We start from the raw sequence: 18,332 nt of genomic DNA on the forward strand, positions 1-18,332 counted from the left end.
CTAGAAAAGGGCGTTTACTACAACTGAACAAGATGACATTATCCCTAGCTCTGAACAGTGTTATTAAGGACTAAAAAAGGGCGTTTACTACAACTGAACAAGATGACATTATCCCTAGCTCTGAACAGTGTTATTAAGGACTAGAAAAGGGCGTTTACTACAACTGAACAAAATGACATTATCCCTAGCTCTAAACAGTGTTATTAAGGACTAGAAAAGGGCGTTTACTACAACTGAACAAAATGACATTATCCCTAGCTCTGAACAATGTTATTAAGGACTAGAAAAGAGCGTTTACTACAACTGAACAAGATGACATTATCCCTAGCTCTGAACAGTGTTATTAAGGACTAAAAAAGGCGTTTACTACAACTGAACAAAATGACATTATCCCTAGCTCTGAACAATGTTATTAAGAACTAGAAAAGGGCGTTTACTACAACTGAACAAGATGACATTATCCCTAGCTCTGAAAAGTGTTATTAAGGACTAGAAAAGGGCGTTTACTACAACTGAACAAGATGACATTATCCCTAGCTCTAAACAGTGTTATTAAGGACTAGAAAAGGGCGTTTATACAACTGAACAAGATGACATTATCCCTAGCTCTGAACAGTGTTATTAAGGACTAGAAAAGGGCGTTTACTACAACTGAACAAGATGACATTATCCCTAGCTCTGAACAGTGTTATCAAGGACTAGAAAAGGGCGTTTACTACAACTGAACAAGATGACATTATCCCTAGCTCTAAAGAGTGTTATTAAGGACTAAAAAAGGGCGTTTACTACAACTGAACAAGATGACATTATCCCTAACTCTGAACAGTGTTATTAAGGACTAGAAAAGGGCGTTTACTACAACTGAACAAAATGACATTATCCCTAGCTCTGAACAGTGTTATTAAGGACTAGAAAAGAGCGTTTACTACAACTGAACAAGATGACATTATCCCTAGCTCTGAACAGTGTTATTAAGGACTAGAAAAGGGCGTTTACTACAACTGAACAAGACGACATTATTTCTAGTTCTGAACAGTGCTATTAAGGACTAGAAAAGGGCGTTTACTACAATTGAACAAGAAGATGGCATTATCCTTAGCTCTGAACAGTGTTATAAGGGCGTTTACTCCAACTGAAGCAGTAGATGTGTTTCTTACTATATAATACTTTCACTGAGAAGTACATTTACAAGTAACCCGAAAATACTCACTAACTTACTGTGTTTTGTGTCGACACAAAAAGTATTTACCCCGCATCGAATGAATTTTTATTATATAATATATTTTCAACAAAAATAATTTTTTTAAAAAAACGACATCTGCTACGGCTTGTTGTAAAGTTCGGGGGGAGTGTTTCATCATAAACTGTTTGAAGTTGCAACTGACCAAGGTGAATTCGTCTGATATGTTAAAGGAAAGCAAACAAAGCAAGTAAATACGAAGCCAGAAACGTTTTCAACGTGTTTACAAAAACATATAACGAAATCGTCTTCAAGAACATTCTGGAAACATAGAAAACTTGAATCAATACGAATTTCACACTAACTGGCTTTGTCTTTAATAAGCGCTATACTGTTTAAAACTTGCTTTTTATATCATGGCCAACTTTCAACTTTAAAAAAATGGTAAACTATACCTAGAATATTTGGAATTAGCCCCTCAACTAATTTTTGTTTTCTTATCAAATGAAAATGGCCGAACTCTTACAAATCGGTTTAGGCCTGACATGCCCAGGTGGTTAAGGTACTCGACTCTTACTCCGAGAGTCGCGGGTTCGAATCCTCATCACATCAAATATGCTCTCCCCTTCAGCCGTGGGGGCATTACAATATGATGGTCAATCCCACTATTCGTTGTTAATAGAGAAGCCCAAAAGTTGGCAGTAGGTGGTGATGACTAACTGCTTTCCCTCTAGTCTTACACTGCTAAATTTGGAGGGATAGTGCAGATAGCCCTCGTGTAGCTTTGATAGAAATTCAAAAACAATAAAATGGAAAGACAATATGTGTATGCTGAGAAGTGACATGCCACATTCATGGAAAATTCTGAGAAAATGTTATACTATATTCAGGGGAACGTGTGTAGAGAAAGAATCTCACATCTTATCCCTTCATAAAAGTAATCCTACTAAGGAGAAATGTCACGTCATATCTAAAGAAAATTTGTGTACTGAGAAGAAATGTTATGTCAAATTTACAGGAAAATCTAGTTCAATATTGACAGATATTTAAATTATTCTGGTGTGATAGCCAGTGGTTCCATATAAGTGCAATTATATCAATATTTTGTATTTATTGCAAAGTTAACCAATGTCACCTGTCCAGTTCATCTAAAACTAAAACTCATCATCCGTGCTAAGGGAGTAACTGTTACACTTCTAACACACAAACAATTTAAAGTGCGAGGAATATTTTATGGTAGTCCTAGGATTCAAACCCGTTTCGCCAGCTCCGAAATCCAGAGTTACATCAGAGAGCCAACTTTCCACCCCTCGAGTGTAATTGTCAACTAAAGCAGTACGAAAACCCTCAGATTGATAGGAAACCTGTTTAGCTTACTAATTGGGCATAGAACGAGCATGTCATGTAAATAATCTATTTGTTGTAAACAAACTGTTCGTCTCAAATGGTTTCACATCTGTTTACAGTTTATCTCTTTGCACGTGTGTTACGCGTGCTGATGTTTCAAAACAAGTTTCGTTTTCCATAAATACCACGTGAGTTGATCTGCTCTCTCAGCTAGTCACGCCTGAACATATGGCGCTGTTTACAAAACTGACTAACGTATTTCAAAGAGGTTTGTTTGTTTTCTGAATATTGCGCAAAGCTACACGAGGGCTATCTGCGCTAGCTCTCTTTAATTTAGCACTGTAAGACTAAAGGGAAGGCAGCTAGTCATCACTTACCACCGCCGCCTCTTTGGTTACTCTTTTACCAACGAATAGTGGGATTGACTGTCAAATTATAACGCCCCCACGGCTGAAAGAGCGAGTGTGTTTGGTGCGACCGCGATTCGACCCCACCACTCTCAGATTGCGAATCGAACGCCCTAGCCACTTGGCCATGCAGGGGCCTTTTTCAAAGAGAGAGAGAGGTCAGGAAAATACAGAACCGTTACAGGAAAAATAAGACACGGCGACGTATTTGGCTAGTCCAATAAGGATAAGAACAGTATTATACGAATAGCAATAAAAGCGTTTTTGGTGAAATAGACAGATCTATTTTAACCCTTACATGGATTTTGTGTCGTGAGTGATCGAGAATGCATCACGTGGTATAAAACATTTTATATGTTGCCTTGGAAGCCTAATCAACAGATTGCATTATTGTTTTCAAGGCTCTAGTCATGCATGTCACAGCAGAGCTTTACAGACGACAGCTGTGTTTTTGCAGTGCAATAAAATCACGATGATTCACTTAGGCCTAGTTTATAAACAACGCTCAAAACATAGGCAGCATACAAATTACAATCAAATTCATATGATGAAGGTTGGCATGTTGGTATCGAACGTGGCTAGAACAACAGAACAATAAACATATTAGAAACAGTCTGTCGGAACATTGAACTTTTGAACAACTTTAAATAAAATAATTCTAGTTTGAGTCAGAACTTGGTTAAGCTAAAGATATGGCATTATTTGACCAATCGAACATAACAACGAGGTAAGCACCAATTGTTAACAAGTGAGATCAGTACGATATCTAACTTGCTAAACAACTAAGTAACGGGCCAAGCACGTTAAGGGGTGCGATTCATAATCTGAGGGTCGCGGGTTCGCATCCCCGTCGCGCCAAACATATTCGCCCTCCCAGCCGTGGGGGCGTATAATGTGACGGTCAATCCCACTATTCGTTGGTAAAAGAGCAGCCCAAGAGTTGGCGGTGGGCGGTGATGACTAGCTGCCTTCCCTCTAGTCTTACACTACTATATTAGGGACGGCTAGCGCAGATAGCCCTCGTGTAGTTTTGCGCGAAATTCAAAAACAAACAAATTAATTAACACGTTAAGCGATAAAAATAGCAATGTTTTGTTGTTGCTTAAACTATCTTTATCAATCTCTTTCAAGCTGTGACCGATGAAGATTTTTAGATAAAACTTCATATTATAATACCCCTCTTCCTTTGTTACTTTAGGATTCTCACCTGTCTTTCCTTAAGTGATTATTTCCTTCTACAAGTTCTTAATTTTCGTTATTGGTTTTGTGTTTTAGTTGAAAGCTACAAAATAGGCTACATGTACTATGCCCATTACGAGTGATCGATCCCTGGATTCCAATCCTTACAATTAACATTCAACCACAGGGAAGGACGGTTGAAACAAAGATCTTGCGCTATTTATTCAAAGTAAATATTTTTGGTTGAACTCCGTTTCTATTTTCTTAAAAGATTTTATTGGTCATATTTTATGTTCTTGTTTGTTTGTTTGTTTGCTTTTAATTTTGCGCACAGCTACTCAAGGGTTATCTGTGATAGCCGTCCCTAATTTAACAGTGTAAGACTAAAGGGAAGGCAGCTAGTCATCACCACCCACCGCCATCTCTTGGGCTACTCTTTTACCAACGAATAGTGGGATTGACCGGCACATTATAACGCCCCTACGACTGAAAAGGCGAGCATGTTTGGTGCGACGGTGATGCAAACCCGCGACCCTCAGATTACGAATCGAACGCCTTAACCCATCTGGCCATGCCAGGTCCACCTACCTCGAATCGAATATTGAAACTTGGTTTTTAATGGTGCGAACCCTCACGTTAGCCGATGAGCCACTCGCAACCATTTTGTAATGTAATATTAAAGTTGTACATATGTAGTCATAGTAGAATTGACTAAAATATACTCTAGAACAGAAGAAAAGTACAACAAGAGAACAGGGATTTGTGGTTTTGTGATTGCAGGTGTTATTTGCAGTACTACTTTTTTGAAGTTTCCATTGTACTCTATTAGTACAGAGACATTTCCTGGATATTGCAACGAGGAACTAAAACAATGAAACGATTACTCACTTGCCTAATGATTCATTGCTACTTTCTAAAGTAATTATTCAAACGTGGCCGAACAGGAATTTCCAAGTAAAGTCATACGTTGATCATAGCATAGAAATGGATTCCACCAGCTTCACCAGTTATTAATGTATGTCAAGATAACCTAGCACTGTAAAATCGATATAAGTGGTTTATTGTGCATTTGTAAGCTGCCTTGGCTGTTTTCAGATACATAACACATCAAGGCTTAAAGTCGAAGACGTTTGCCGCCTTGCAATAATTTATTACAAACACTTTTGACGAGAACTTGAACAATCTGTGTATTTTTAGGACGAGATCGAAATATTTTGATGCGTCTTTGTAAAAATAAAAAACAATGGTTTTTTAATTATCATTCTCTAAATATTATGCAGGAGGAATTTTTCCTACTGAGCATAAATTTACGCGAAGGGCTATATGTTTTCTGCCCACCACGGGTATCGAAACTCGGTTTCGCGCAATGTGAGTCCGTAAGTTATAACACTGTACCACTTGGGGGAAGGGAGAATATATAGAAAGGCCAAATGTCACAGGAAATGGAATAGTTATTTTTACTGTGCAAAACTGATTTGGTGTGTTTTGAATTTCGCTCAAAGCTACACGAGGGTAATCTGCGCTAGCCGTTCCTAATTTAGCAGTGTAAGACTAGAGAGGAAGAAGGCTAGTCATCACTACCCGCCACCAACTCTTGGGGTACTCTTTTACCAACGAATAGTGGGATTGACCGTCACAACAGTGACATTATAACTCCCCCACGGCTGAAAGTGCGAACATATTTGGTGTGATGGGGATTCGAACCCGCGACCTTCGGAATACGAGTCGAGTGCCTTAACTACGTGACCATGCCCGGTCAACTGTGCAGCAGAAGCATTGAAATTATTTTGAGTAAAAAATTAAACAGAGTATTTTGGAAAGAAAGTTATCAACTTTCGAGGCTGTCGTCTGAGTGTACACAATTTATATCATCCGATTGCATTTTTCGAAGTGGTTATGGTATTAAACGTCTTTTTTATGTTCAAAAAGTAAAGTTTTAAAGATTAAAACGAACAAATGAAAGCAAGCAATGAGAGCAAAGTTCAAATCTCTATCAGCTTCGAATTTGTTTGTAGATCAACACAAAATTACACAATGAGCTATTTGTATTCTACTCATAATAGTTATCAAAACCCGGTTTCCACCGCAGTAAGTCCACAGACATACTGCTGGGCCACTGGTGGGCTTGCTCAAAGCTACACGAGAGCTACCTGCGATAGCTGTCTTTAATTTGACAATGAAAAACTAGAGGGAAGGCAGCTAGTCATCACCACCCACCGCCAACTCTTGGGCTACTGTTTCACTAACCAATAGTGGGATTGACCGTTAGGTTATAACGTCCCTACGGCTGGAAGAGCGAGCATGTTTGGTGCAGCAGGGATTCAACCCCGCGACCCTCAGATTACGAGTCAAGTTTATTAACCACCAGGCCATGCCGGGCCAAAAGCAATGGACTGGTAATAAATTTAACCCTAAAATTCACTATATACATAAATTCATTTGCAAAAAACAACAACAAACAAAACAGAATAATAATAGTAAAGAAACGTCGACACATTAGAAACGTTTTAGTAAAAAGGAAATAATCACCTAATTCGTTGTATAGGGACATAATTACCACCATCCATGAGCACATGGAGTGAGGATTCTAACACACAATTCGCAGACTAAGAGTCATATGTTCTGGAAAGTTCTAAATAACAGAGAAGTATTTCAGTTTCATCACATAAAGGAAACTGGTATATTCTACGAATTGGAAAATTTACCTTTCCTGTTTACTAATCTATGAACAAGCAACAGAAATTATCCGCAACAGACTATCTTCATGCAGTAAGTGTTGCCGGATTGAAAAATATGTAGATAAGGACGTCAGACTGAAACGGATTTAATACCCTTTGGGGGCCTGGCATGCCCTAGCGCGTTAAGGCGTACGCTTCGTAATCTGAGGATCGCGGGTTCGCATCCTCATTGCGCCAAACATGCTCGCCCTCCCAGCCGTGGGGGCGTTATAATGTGACGGTCAATCCCACTATTCGTTGGTAAAAGAGTAGCCCAAGAGTTGGCGGTGATGACTAGCTGCCTTCCCTCTAGTTTTACACTGCTAAATTAGGGACGGCTAGCACAGATAGCCCTCGTGTAGCTTTGTGCGAAATTCCAAAACCAAACCAAATACCCTTTGTGTTAAGCCTATTAAACTGAATGCACCCATCCGCATCCATCACTGTCTTTTCTAACCGTCGTCTTTCTTAATACAACAAGTTCCAATCTACTTTTTATTAACCCTATCTCCCCATAAAAAAGTATAATGCACGTTGTTTTTTTTAGCTTTTCCATGTGTCAAGATGTAACCATTCACAATATGTTCGCGAATTATTAATTAAGATATAAAAATGGAGACCTCTGGTGATGAAAAGTATCAGCTCATCAAATTATATTTGCCTAAAATAATTATTGAAATATTCAGATATGATTTTCTTTAAATAAGAAATATTTTATTAAAAATATTTCTTCTCATTAAGTGTGGAAATTATGGAGCTCTCAAATTAAGCAAGAACGTGATTATTATTAAATACAAAGCTATACAATGGGTTGCTTATGCTCTGCCCATCACGGGTATCGAAACCTAATTTTTAGCGTAATAAGTCCTCAAAATTAATGCGAAGTCATCGGAAGACAAAGCTATATCTAGAAATTACAATCGCTTTTGTCGATATGATAACATATTAAATACACATTCACATAGGGCCGGCATGGCCAGATAGTTAGGGGCGCTTGACTCGTAATCTGAGGGTCGCGGGTTCGAATTCCCGTTACACCAAACATACTAGCCCTTTCAGCCGTGGAGACCTAATAATGTGACGATCAATCCAATTATTCGTTGGACGGTATGTGGTGGTGATGACTAGCTACCTTCCCTCAAGCCTTACACTGCTAAATTAAGGGTAGCTAGCGCAGATAACCCTGGCGTAGCTTTGCACAAAACACAAACATACTATCACATTGATGTATATAGCATTTAAAATGAAGTGGACACAAATGTACAAACTCGTATTAATTCATGTTCCTTTGTGTGTGTGTTTTTTATACCGATAGTATATAAGCCTTCGCTCAAAATTAGTCGATACAGATAAAGCATTAAAAGGTCTCTGATACTAATAACTTCTTTAACTAACTTATTGTATGAAAATCTAAAGACTGGCTCAATATGCAAGTATATAATTCATACAAATATAAAGTATATTTTTCTCATGATTATCCTTATTATTTTTTCTACAGGCTTTTGATTAATTTAAAGAGAAAATATAATTTTGATAACTAAATCTATTTATGTAGTTCGGCATTCATGAAAAGTGGACGATTCAATTACTTTGACTCTAAACGAATTAGCAGTCTTATGACGAATCTTTCTCTCTATTAAAGAATCTTTAGGCAGGTAAATTATATTAGATTTGAAGCGTTTGTGGACTGTATCGGTCTGGATGAAGGGGCGAAAAACAATTCTATTGATCAACGTCTCGCAGGTACAACTGGACCAAAGTTTATATGCAAATACGGTTCGTTTGGGTTGAGAAAATATTTTACGTAGAGGAGCGAACAACGTTTCGACCTTCTTCGGTCATCGTCAGGTTCCCAAAGAAAGAAAGAGGTAACTGACCGGAAGCTGACCACATGTTTAGAAGGGGTTGTGTAACTGAGTGTCGAAATGTAGAGGGCAGTGCTAGATGTTGGATTATATAATTTAATTTATTATATTTATTATAGGTATAAAGGCCACGACTTCTATATTGGAGAAACAAGTAGAAAAATGGAAACCAGATTTAAAGAACATAAAAAGTCACCTTCACACGTTTTCGAACACTGCAAGTCAAATAAACACAACATAACCATAGAAAACACTCAAATACTAAATAAAGAAACAAACATAAACAAACGCAAAATTAAAGAAGCCTTACTTATACAACAACTTAAACCCAAAATAAACCAATATAAAGGAACGCCTTTATACCTATATTAAAAATAATAAAATAAAATAATATATTCAAACATCTAACACCGCCCTCTACATTCCGACACTCAGTTACACAGCCCCTTCCTAACATGTGGTCAGCTTCCGGTCAGTTACCTTCTTTCTTTGTGAACCTGACGGTGGTCGAAGAAGGTCGAAACGTTGTTCGTTCTTCTATGTAAAATGTTTTCTCAACCCAAACGAGCCGTTTTTACATAAATATTTCTCTACAAGTGGGTTTCTCGACATCACTGGACCAAAGTAGTTTGTTCTGATGCAAGATAATGCTAGCGTCATACTGACAGAAATGTAATAGATTACTCCAAATCAGAAATCTTAGAGATCACGGATTGGCTATCAAGAAATTCTAATTTATATTCCTTGAATATATCTAGTACCATGTACGTCAACGCTTTAATCCGCAGCTCTATATCAGAGAATCCGGCATTAAACTGATTGAAGAATGGGGAACCTCCGTAACGATGTTAGATCTCAGATGTGATGGCCAGATATAGGCGTTGTTAGATTTCTGGAGGAATATTCTATACGAAACTAGTGTTTTATTAGCCGAATTCAGTGAGAAAATTATAAACACACACACACATATATATACCGTCGTTTCTGCTATGTCGACTTCGAGAACAACTCTACCCTTAACACATTTTGTTTAACAATATTTTTATACTCTTCTGGTTGTTGTTGTTTTTGAATTAAGCACAAAGCTGCACAATGGGCTATCTGTGATCTGCCCACTACGGGTATCGAAACACGGATTTTAGCGTCGTAAGTCCGCAGACATACCGCTGAACCACTGAGGGGGAGGCTACTCTTCTGGTATCATTAAAACTTGAAAACGAGAACAGAAGAGAAAGTAGAACAACTAGTACTCGTATCCTAGTTTCGTTTGGTTTGGGTTGTTTTCCGTTTCTTGATGTTTTGTTGTATTGTCTTATTTCTTATCCATAAATGTTAATACGCTTACATGAATACATATATACATGTATTTATGATTGTTTTAAACTTAGACAAATGGTTAAACTTTTGTTCTCATTCGGCCTTTTACACACAGAGCGATATTTTTCGATATTTAACGAGAAGTTATGTATTTGGTGTCAGGTAGAGGAGAGTAGATATCGGATATGGTACGCAGATTTAGTGACAGTTTGTAGTAGAGGAGAGGATATACTGGATACGATACGCAGGTGTAACAAAGAAACTTGTAAACATGTATTTGATATAACTTACACAAAAGTAATATGAGAATTTTATGATTTATGTTTATTTTTCCAAATAAACATCATCTTGCATTCCAACTAAATAAAGCTGATACCATCAATTCACAGACATAGTTTGAATACGTATACTTTTGTGGGACATCTGTTATTTTGTGCACAAAAGAGTTGTCTATTTTACTCAGAAAGTTCTCATAAGTCATGTAAATACACAATTGGTAATTATGCTGCACTAATAATGTGCACAGTGGATAATAACAACGTTGACAGTTTTTGTTTATTTGATAAAATCCTAACTCTGTGTAGTAAATAACTATTAAAATGCATAAAATGCTGATTTAAATGAAGTCGTTTATTATCACATAAGTATACAAGTTGATTTTGCTCTTGAAATAATTACAAGAAATTTGCCTCAAAATTTAAACAAGTAGTTCTCAAAAGTTTCAGGCTCATGTACCACTTTTTGTTTAGTATTTAAAAGTTACAAACCTGGGCCTAATTTTTAAAAATAAAAGATAAAAAAATCTAGTAAGTGTCTAATCTTGGCATGGCCAAGTGGGCTAAGACGTTCGACTCGTAGTCTGAGGATTGCGGGTTCGAATCCCCATCACACCAAACATGCTCGCATTTTCAGCCGTGGGGTGTTATAATGTCATGGTCAATCCCAGTATTCGTTGGTAAAAGAGTAGCCCAAGAGTTGGCAATGGGTGGTGATAACTAGCTGCCTTGCCTCTTGTCTTACACTGCTAAATTAGAGACGGCTAGCTCAGAATGCCCTCGTGTAGCTTTGCACGAAATTCAAAAACAAACAAAAACAAACTTATAATTTCGATGTTTCGTCTTGATAGATGACGGACATTCTAATAATTTTTATTAAAAGGATGACAATATTAAGGAGAGAATACAAAGCCATGCAACTTTCCATCATTAAGAAAGTCGTATGAAGCCATAAAACTTAAATAAAACAAACTCCACCGTGAGAAACCAAACGGAGTTTGCAAACAAAAACGACCTCAAACTAAAAAATTCTGACAAAAGCCCAGAGATGACTTCGTCGATATGTGAAGCCACATAACTTTCACAGAACTGTTTTTAAACGTTTTCAGTTACCACTGCAAGGAAAAAAGACAGATAGATAGATATTTTGATAGATATATGTTTCATCATAAGAAAAAGAACAGTGAAAGTTCTTGGACGTTAAAGTTTCTTAATGTATCTAAGCGTTTTTGATATATTTTGATGATTTATTATATATCCCTAAACGCTTGGAAGTACATTGCGTATTGAGAAAAAGATTCAACTTAGAAAACTGTCAGTTGCTTTGAGAAAATATTTCAATACGTATATTTATAAGTATCTTAAGCCTAAAACATACGCAAACGATCATCAGGGTATGGAAAAAAACAACCAGTCTAGTTTATGTAGCTAATGTATTGGTTTAAGAAATTTTGTAATATATTTTTAATCAATATGTCCTGGGTTGTTTTTACTAAAGTGTAATTTTGTTTTTTCTTGGTAAAGATAATATAGACTGTTAGAAGTGCAGTTCATCTCCGAAACACATTTTTTTATAATAAACGGGTTCTCGCTCATTCAGTCATTGCTTAGCAACGTATTTGAAATATATTTTATTTTTACATGTAAACATTGCCTACGTCTTTGTGATTGAGGTGTATTTAGTATGCGTTCACACTTACTGTTTCTATCAAACGATACATTCTTCATAAAAAATACACGTTAAATGATTACTTCTGGCAAACTGTCACACTTATTTTAATATAAATATATTTACCACAGTCGAAAGTGTGTGTGTATGCTTCTTATAGCAAAACCACCTTAGACTATCTGCTGAGTCCACCGAGGGGAATCGAACAGCTGATATTAGCGTTGTAAATCCGTCGACTTTCCGCTGAACCAGCGAGGGATTGTTGAAAATGTAAAAAAAAAAAAAAAAAAACAAAAACATAATGGATTTAATTTATTAAAATATGCCTTGCCGGTCTATTATTTTATCATATCTACACATTTCTTCTTTTATAAGCCAGGCATGGTCAGGTAATTACGGCGCTCGACTCGTAATCCGAGGGTCGTGGATTCGAATCCCCGTCACACCAAACATGCTCGCTCTTTCAGCCGTGGGGGCGTTATAATGTGATGGTCAATCCCACTATTCGTTGGTAAAAGAGTAGCCCAAGAGATGGCGGTGAGTGGTGATGACTAGCTGCCTTGCCTCTAGTCATACACTGCTAAATTAGGGACGGCTAGTGCAGATAGCCCTCGTGTAGCTTTGCGCGAAATTAAAAAAAAACAAACCTTCTTTTATACTTTTGACCAAACTGACTTAAAATCCAAATGTTTATGTTAAATAAAAGCACCCGTCTATGATGAAACAGTTGTCATAGCTACCCCTTAACCATAGGGTTCCTATACCTATTTTACTAGAACAATGAGTTTTCATTTTTGACCTTAAACAACTCTCTACGCCTGTACAGTCACATAGCTGTAAATCGGGTTTCGATACCAGTGATAGATAGAACACAACTAGCTCATTGTGTAGCTTTGCGCTTAATTCTGAACAAACAAACAAATCAAACAAACAGTTACCGTAACTACTGTTATAGTTACCATAGCTACTCTAAAAACAAACAGTTACCGTAACTACTGTTATGGTTACCATAGCTACTCTAAAAACAATCAGTTACCGTAACTACTGTTATGGTTACCATAGCTACTCTAAAAACAAACAGTTACCGTAACTACTGTTATGGTTACCATAGCTACTCTAAAAACAAACGGTTACCGTAACTACTGTTATAGTCACCATAGCTACTCTAAAAACAAAGTTACCGTAACTACTGTTATAGTTACTATAGCTAGTCTAAAAACAAACGGTTACCGTAACTACTGTTATAGTTACCATAGCTACTCTAAAAACAAACGGTTACCGTAACTACTGTTATAGTTACCATAGCTACTCTAAAAACAAAGTTACCGTAACTACTGTTATAGTTACTATAGCTACTCTAAAAACAAACGGTTACCGTAACTACTGTTATAGTTACCATAGCTACTCTAAAAACAAACGGTTACCGTAACTACTGTTATAGTTACCATAGCTACTCTAAAAACAATCAGTTACCGTAACTACTGTTATAGTTACCATAGCTACTCTAAAAACAAACAGTTATCGTAACTGCTGTTTTAGTTACCATAGTTACTCTAAAAACAAACAGACGTGATTTCTCTACTGCGAACGGTACAAAATTATTTTGATTTGCATCGAACTTTAGAAGTAATCTCAATGTTGTGTTGTTAACTCAACGAACCAAATGCATAATTAATATTTATGTATTGTTACTATTAGTAACAAAGTAGTAACTAATATATAAAAGTAATAATAAGACAACAACACGAAACAGGTCTTCTTAACTTTAGCAGTTTATACCAGAAACGGTGTATCTAATAAGCTATGGATCGCTTACCAAAAGGGAAATAAAAGAACACACAGATATGCCACTTAGCTCAATGCCAGACAGAAGCACGTGGGGGTAATTCATGTTAAAATAACAAACATTTTCGTACCATCTGAAAAAATAAATAAATCGTATGTTTTAATCTTAACTTTGCATAAAACTCTAGGACTATTTTTGATCAGTGAAAAGCTACAAGAGTTAAAAACCATCATAAATGCTTTTCGTAACACGACCATGAAACCAGTTTGAGCTTGTTAAGTTTATAAGTCTACGTTCGAATTCCTAACAAAGTATCTATGGAAACTATCTTAGAATTTTATTGTACAGGATTAGCATTCCTTATGATAATAGGCGTATTCTGATTACTGGTGCAGAGCAAATACGTGTAACGTAAGGCCACCTGCAAGCTTATTACATCCTGCCATTTTTCCATAATACTTTGTAGGTTTCCTTTGAATCGAAAAAGTTCAACATATTTAACTATAAGAGTTTATTTCTAAACACTTATTATAGGCTCATTTTGAGGAGTAGCTGATCTTAATTCACAATTTGTGGAAATAAAAATACGGATTTACCAGTTAAATCTGGTTACAGGTAAAAACAATGAAACCGAACTTTCACTAGAATGTCGAAAATGTGAGGTGAACGTGGTTATTTTATCAGAATGCTGTACTGTATGACAAAACCAATATATTAAATTTGCAGAGCGCCTTGCGACACGTGTTGTAAGAACTGCTTACACTAGACGTTCCTAATTTGCCAGTTGTAGTTCACAGGAAAGAGAGCTTGTGAACACCATCCACTGACAAATGTTGAGTTACACTTGTCGAGCCGAATACTAGAATTTAACTGTCACTCTTATAACACTCTCATAGTCCCAACGTGAGCAGCCAGATGTCGTTCTTGTTTTCTTCAGATAATAGGACTCTTAGGCCTCGTATCTATTTGACTGTGCTCGTTCAACATGTTTTGATATGCAAAACGTAGAGACTGATGGCTTAATTAATAGAAAAACTTCAACATTTCCAAGTAATGTTCCAGTAAAGGACGATTAAAAGAGATAGCGTTTCTTTCTTTTATCTTTATAATGTTCGTGCATTAAAAGTTTCACATTTCAACTTGATTATATCAGATAATGTGAACTCGTTTTGCTGGTAATCAGTTCTATGTGACCTACTTGTCTCTCCGGTTGCACTTATTTTAATTTATTAAGCTGTGAACGTAACGTTCTGTAATTCCCCTTGAAATAATGCGAACGTGATTCATACAAAGAGGATCGGCTTAATTTTTACGCAATAAACACGAAAATAAAAAAGAACCCATAAACACATAGAAATAATCACAGGCTTTGTATTCTTACCTCGGCTCGCAACCTGAGGGTCACGAGTTTAAATCCCTGTCACACCAAACATGCTCGCCCTTTCAGCTGTGGGGACGTTATAATGGGACGGCCAGTCTCACTATTCGTTGGTAAAAGAGTAGACCAAGAGTTGGTGATGACAAACTGCCTTCCATTTAGTCTTATGCTACTAAAGTAGGGACGGCTAGCACAGATAGCCCGCGAGTAGCTTTGGGCGAAATTCAAAATAAACCAAACCTACGTATTCTTATATTATTTCTTGGTAAGTATTATTTATAGTTATTTATTAATTTCCAGGTGTAAAATGGTATCATATAAGGGATGACAGATCTTACATGTTCATAAAAGCAGACGAAAATTTTGCGTAGCTTGTTTTGAGGCCCAGCGTGGCCAAGTGGTTAGGAAGCTCCACTCGCATTCTTTGGGTCGCGGATTCGAATCTCCGTCCCTCAAAACATGCTCGCCCTTTCAACCATAAGAGTGTTAAAAAGTGAGGGTCAAGTTCACTATTTATTGGTAAAAGAGTAGCCCAAGAGTTGGCGGTGAGTGGTGATGACTAGCTGCCTTCCCTCTAGTCTTTCGCTGCTATATTTAGGGACGGCTGATGCAAATATGTCTCGTGTAGTTTTCTGAGAAATATAAAACCAGCTTGTTAAGACTCGTCAGATGAGGGTTCGGCCTGTTGTATAGAGCTGGGATTGAAACTGACGAACCGGGTGTGATACCACAAAATATTAAGTTGTAGATGTGTTATAAGAATTACAATCAAATCCTCAGTATGGAACATAGGATGGTACTATTTGATGCCTTTCCTCAGGGGAGAAGCTCTAAATAATGGACGCTAGCAGATATAATTAAAATTTTACTTCAAATAACGATAAAGTTTTCTTCTCAACAGCCAGCCAACTTAATAAACTAACGTTGGCCGACAGTCATAACCTAAAGATCGCGGGTTCGAATCCCTGTCACACCAAAACATACTCGTTATAAATGTGACGATCAGTACCACTATTCGTTGGTTAAAGAGTAGCCTAGGAATTGGTGGTGGGTGGTGGTGACTAGCTGCCTTCCCTCTAATCTTAAACTGCTGAATTAGGGAGCGCTAATGCAGAAAAAAAGCTCACGTGCAACTTTGCGCGAAATTCCAAAAACAAACAGTCATAACCTTAGGTGATAGACGACCGGTTCATATCATGTTGCACATTAAACTCTTAATGAGTTACAACAAAATTGCTGTGTGATTCAATAAGCAATAGTAACTAATTTATTACTTACCCATGTGTCCGAATATTGAGTTTTTGTTGGTTGCTCTAATTCACGCATGCGTAAAGAGAAGTTCGTTGATCGTTCGATTTAAGAATTCGTATAACTCATTCAGTGTGAACCTTAGTCTCTGAGCCTTTTGGGAAATTCTGGTCTCGTAGAGATGCATCATAATAACACACATACACTAAAAAAATAATGTAGAAGTATTATCGTACGTTTATTAACCTTTAAGAAAAACATGTTACATCAGACTTCCTGCAGTACTAACTCCCCTTTACGTTGAGTTTTGTCCTTATTTCTTCTTCTGAGTTGTTTTTTTGTCCTCGATCACGGTTTGAATGTTTTTTTAACACAATGTAATATCTGTTCTAACAATGAACGATAGGAACATGCGACCTGTGGCAACTTAAAAAACACTGTAATACGAAGGATTTTCAGATGAAGAATGTACGCGTCTAACCATTCCGCGATAAAGTAAACACGACGTTTGTTTTCATTATAAAAAAAATCACTGTCTTTGTCGTTTAATTTTCTAAGTATGTAGAAGTTTTTATGTCTGAAACTTTAATGTATTTTTTAAAGTGTTTCTCAATTTTCTTAAAATGCGAAACGTTCACTGAAAGTTACATTATTTCACCAGAATCTATGATTTAACGAATATAAATGGGAATCTAATTTTGAAAAATTCACCTGTCTACACAGCACATTTCCTTGTGCTAATCTACTTCTTTTATTTCAACCTCAACGGAGGTTGTGTGTAGACAAGTGGTTAGCATGATCTAACTCTAAATCCGAGACATCACGGTTCGAGGTCTGTCGCGGCAGAAAAGCAAACCTATAAATTGAAGCCCTGATAAAATAAATCTCAGAGTTGGTGACTAATAGTTGTGAAGCTCTCTGGCTTCCCGTTACATCAGCGATAAGTCTAAAGACTCATAACGCTAAAATTCGGGTTTCGATACCTTTAATGGAAACAATATATTCCAGTGCTTATCCAAAACCTGATATAAGAAATCAACCTTTAGAGAAAATTCGACAACAGACAAACTTGATGTGTACAGTGCGTACGTTGCAGAAAACGTAGTAGTTTTCTAGTAGTTTAAAAACATTCAAACCGTGATTGGGGAATAAAAAAACTCAGGAAAACAAATTTTTAACCTCAAGAGGAAACTTCCGCAAAACAAATACACAATCAGAGCTCCACAAATTGCTCAGTTTTTTTCACGAGAAATAAAACATCCAAAAATACCTATTTAACTCATCTAGAAAGTATCGTGTTCCGACAAAAAAAAAACCTATGAAAAGCAGGTCCATTTTCTGTTATCTTGGGATGATGGACTCCTTTGTTGATGTCAAGTTATGGGAGTTGACTAATGCTAATTTAGTTATTTAGGAGATGCATTAGTTTTTATGTGCGCCGTTTCTATTGGTCAATGCAGGCAACGAATGTTGTCGAGTAATTATCTTTTTTGTCTGGTCTAACACTTCAAAATGGTCAGAAAAATTAAGCCCTCGAGCCGCTTTGCGCGAAAATCGACGATAAACAAGTAGTATAACGTTAACCCTGCCTTTCTGCACGTGCGATTCAATTAATTCCAAAAGCGCTTTAACAACAAGAACAACAAGTAAAATGAAAAGAGTGTTCAGGAGAAAAGATATGGAACATGTTCATATTCCGTTCTTCTCACTTTTCCACTTGTCGTTTTTGTCTCTCCCAAAATGTAGTCCAGGTACATTATAATTTACAATGAATCAAATTAGTTAAACCTGAGCTGTTGTCGGCCATCCCTACCGGGCAGTATGTAACAATATAACTCAACCAAAAGTGAGAAAAATAAAGACACCTAGTTTGAGAAATCAACAATCAACCGAGTCATTTTTAGAACCCGCAAATTACTGAACGAAGCACGTTTCACTTCTGTTTTGTCTGTTTCATCACCAGC

At 36.9% G+C, this 18,332-nt stretch overlaps 1 long non-coding RNA gene across 1 annotated transcript in view; it reads right to left on the bottom strand.

Moving 5' to 3' along the window:
- The window catches only part of LOC143231453 (uncharacterized), a 72,377-nt gene extending 55,868 nt beyond the window's left edge, over positions 1 to 16,509 (bottom strand). The window contains exon 1 of the long non-coding RNA XR_013016929.1: positions 16,399 to 16,509. This is a non-coding gene — a long non-coding RNA (uncharacterized LOC143231453). The remainder of the gene's footprint in view (positions 1 to 16,398) is intronic.
- Positions 16,510 to 18,332: the final 1,823 nt, after the last annotated feature.

This window comes from Tachypleus tridentatus, chromosome 11, assembly GCF_004210375.1.
Source record: "Tachypleus tridentatus isolate NWPU-2018 chromosome 11, ASM421037v1, whole genome shotgun sequence".
In the NCBI taxonomy this organism is placed as follows: domain Eukaryota; kingdom Metazoa; phylum Arthropoda; class Merostomata; order Xiphosura; family Limulidae; genus Tachypleus; species Tachypleus tridentatus.